The sequence below is a fragment of the Pinus tabuliformis genome, chromosome X, assembly GCF_031772625.1.
Source record: "Pinus tabuliformis cultivar Carrire ecotype Pingquan chromosome X, CPIR1, whole genome shotgun sequence".
NCBI lineage: Eukaryota > Viridiplantae > Streptophyta > Pinopsida > Pinales > Pinaceae > Pinus > Pinus tabuliformis.
In genome coordinates, this window is record NC_142308.1 from 1,081,170,458 (window position 1) to 1,081,173,693 (window position 3,236).

The window sequence follows — 3,236 nt, forward strand, 5'->3', positions numbered from 1 at the left end:
TGGCTATTGTAGGTGGTGGTTCAACCATTCACCCTATGAATGTTCTAGGGATGAGTAAGGGATCTTATGTTTGTACCCTAAAACTTGCGGTCCTCTCCTATAAATTTCCTTTGGTTGGAATTGAATTATTGTCTGAATATTTTGGATTAGTTGGAGAGGACAAAAAAAATTCATCTGGTTTCATATTTTCTTCCCAACCCAATTGTGTGGCACTCAATTCTCACAAACTGGAATCTTCTCTGGTCTTAGTCTGCCAAAAAAGTACATTTCTACTTTGTAATGTTCTCAATATTTTCTTGCCAGCGTTCTGCATATTCTGATCTAAATTATTTTCAGAACTCTCATTTGATGTCAAACAACTCTCCATTGGATAATTTGTGTTGAGATTGTTGAATAAGTCCATGCATAACATGTACCATATGTTGCTTCTTCTTGTATAATGATGGCATTTCAGTCCATTGTTCTGGAAAAAGGACTGCCTTTTACAATTACTGATATCCAATAGGAAGGGATAAGATTGAGTTACTGAAAGCACCTTTCCAGTTTTATTTGATGCTCATTCTTGAGGATAGTGACAAGATTCATAGCCTAAACCAAAACAACATGAGATCTAACCAGTCAGACCCTCATTTTAATAGTTTATATTGAAAATTTTAGTGACCTGCAAGATGGTATCTTCATAGCAATTTTGGTTTAAGAATTTGAACTATACATTATGAGAGTGATTATAGTGCATAAATTAGAATATAGAAGAATAATTCCATGTCCAATTCCCAATCTATGGAAATTTGATGTATTGAATCATATTCAATATGAATCACAGAAACAAATAATGCATCATGCATTTCAGGTAGCCAAAAATAAGGAAAAAATAAAGGAATGCATTCCCTAGAAGAGAAAATGAGTGGAATCCTTACTTGGATCAATAAATGTGACCAGATCAATGCCTTTGAAATCACAATTCTAGTAGTTTTTGCCGTGAATCTGATAGTAACTATTCATTGCATATGAAGCATGGGCATGAACAATATTTGGATTATAGTAAGGTCCACCCTGACGAATTGAAGCACAATTTGCACCACCCATCCCACAAGAAAAATCCAAAGACTCTTGAAGAACATATGGATCAGAACATGGTTTGGAAATGCAATAAACAACACTACCAAGGCCTCCCCTTGAACCTTTTGGTGGTCCTGAGAATAAAGAAATCGGGCTAGGTGGTGGGCTTGCAAGAGGTGAATATGGTGGAGGAGGAGATGCACACCAACCACAACTCAAATCTACATCATATCCATCTAGGTTTAGCAGCCCAAAGTTCCTCTTAGTGGTTGGCCCTGGCTTATGGTTCTCATTAAAAATTGCAAAAATAATAAAGTTCTCTATGACTCTATTAGGCCTCATTGGAGTTCCTGCATTGGAAGTAACATGTTTGATGAATTTGGTGTTATAGTTTCTAGCATTCTCAGGATTCACTCCTATATCATTTGTGTCTCCTTTGGAAGGCCAATTGGTCTCAAAGACAGTTACAGGGATAGTGTCATTATGACCCAAAGAAGCCATAACAGAGTAAATGGAATCAATTTGAGCATCTAACATATTGTTATAGGTGAACCCTTTTGGATCTGAAACCCCTAGAGACTACCCAAACAACACATAGTCCAATGAAACTTCTTTGGGATTTTCTCTGTATGCAAAATAAGGATATGCATTCACCATGAATGGAGCACATGTATCATCCAAGAATTTGAGGAGAGGCTTCATAATTTGTACCAAACCAGTAGCAAATATGGAGGCCGGAGGAAAAGAACTTGAAAGGATAGCCATACTATGTGGAGTAGATACCTTAATCTTGTCATCCAATCCTAAAACAACTAAACCAGAATAAATGTTATGTATATTAGGCACTAGAGAAGAGTGTAAGGACCCATCACTATTTGTAAGGACCTCATTCCCTATGGTGATCAAAACTATTAAGGTTGAAGGATAGTAAGGAGAAATCCTTTGAGCTGCCCAAGCTTGGCCTGCAGTTGGGATTTCACTTATCCTCAAGACCCACAACAACTGCAATGCCCATGTTGGAAAATTCTTGCAATATAGAGGGATTTGAGTTGTAGATCTTGACTCTATTGACAATGGTGTTTCCACGCATCTTCGCTACCTCCTCCAGTGATGGTAAGTTGTTCTCTTCCATTCCATAGTTTACACCAATTCCAGGGTTTGGCTGTGGTGATGCCTCTGGCTCATTTTCCCATGCAAGTTGCATATCCAAACAACATACAACCATAACCCACATTAACCGTATCCTAGAAAAATACTTAAGTCATTTCCTTCAACTCTGAGTTCCATGTATTACAAAATTCGATGCTCTTTGTTGGGAGCTCTTTCAAGTTCACAATGCGACCACCGATTAAACAATGAACCTAAGAAATGATGAAAGTTTAGGGTTAGAAATAATCCTAAGGGAGAATAAATTATATATAGAAGAAATTATATATAGCACTTACAGTATGAGTCACCCCAAATTGTTACCTGTGCCTTGGAATCGAAGACAACTGCAACCCTCTGAAACGTTAAGTGGAAAACCTGGAAAGCCTAAAGGAAATAAGTAATACCACTCTACAATGAATGCCTAAGATACAATACAAAATTCACAATGAAATATTTATTCTTACTCGGCCAGAGAATTCAACCTGCAGTGGCAGAGCTCAAGTGTGACTGGTGAAGAGCCAAAAAGAAAAAAATGTTGTTGTGGCATGGTTTTAATAACCCTTCCTTCCCAACTACTTTCTTCTGATTGAACATATAATCTAATGGCACAGAGTGATGACAGGTAGCAAAGAGCAGAGTTCTTATAAGAGGGAATGCCTTACGATGTAATTATAATATAATAAAAAATTGAAGTACTTAAAACTAGTATAACCACATTAAAAATATTAATGTGGTTGATATAGCTAAAGGCTTTATAAATATAACAAAAAAAAACTATTGCAACACAAAAAATGGCTTACTAATGTACACATTTCCCTAATTAACCATGTATAAAAAAATTATAAATCAACATTAACTTGAGAAAAAAAAAGTAATTACACATCTTATTGTAAAATGAATCATTTTGCTAAATAAAATTTGTTTATATATCAATTTTCCCATCTAATTAGAATATGGACTTATTAGAATTGGAATAATCTCAAATCCTTAAGAAATTGATGAACCAGAAAAAAATATAATATAGAAAA

At 35.6% G+C, this 3,236-nt stretch overlaps 1 pseudogene; it reads right to left on the minus strand.

Annotated features, from left to right (window-relative positions):
* Window positions 1-556: 556 nt before the first annotated feature.
* LOC149143576 (glucan endo-1,3-beta-glucosidase 14 pseudogene) lies at window positions 557-2,293 on the minus strand (annotated as a pseudogene).
* Between the last annotated feature and the right edge of the window lie 943 nt (window positions 2,294-3,236).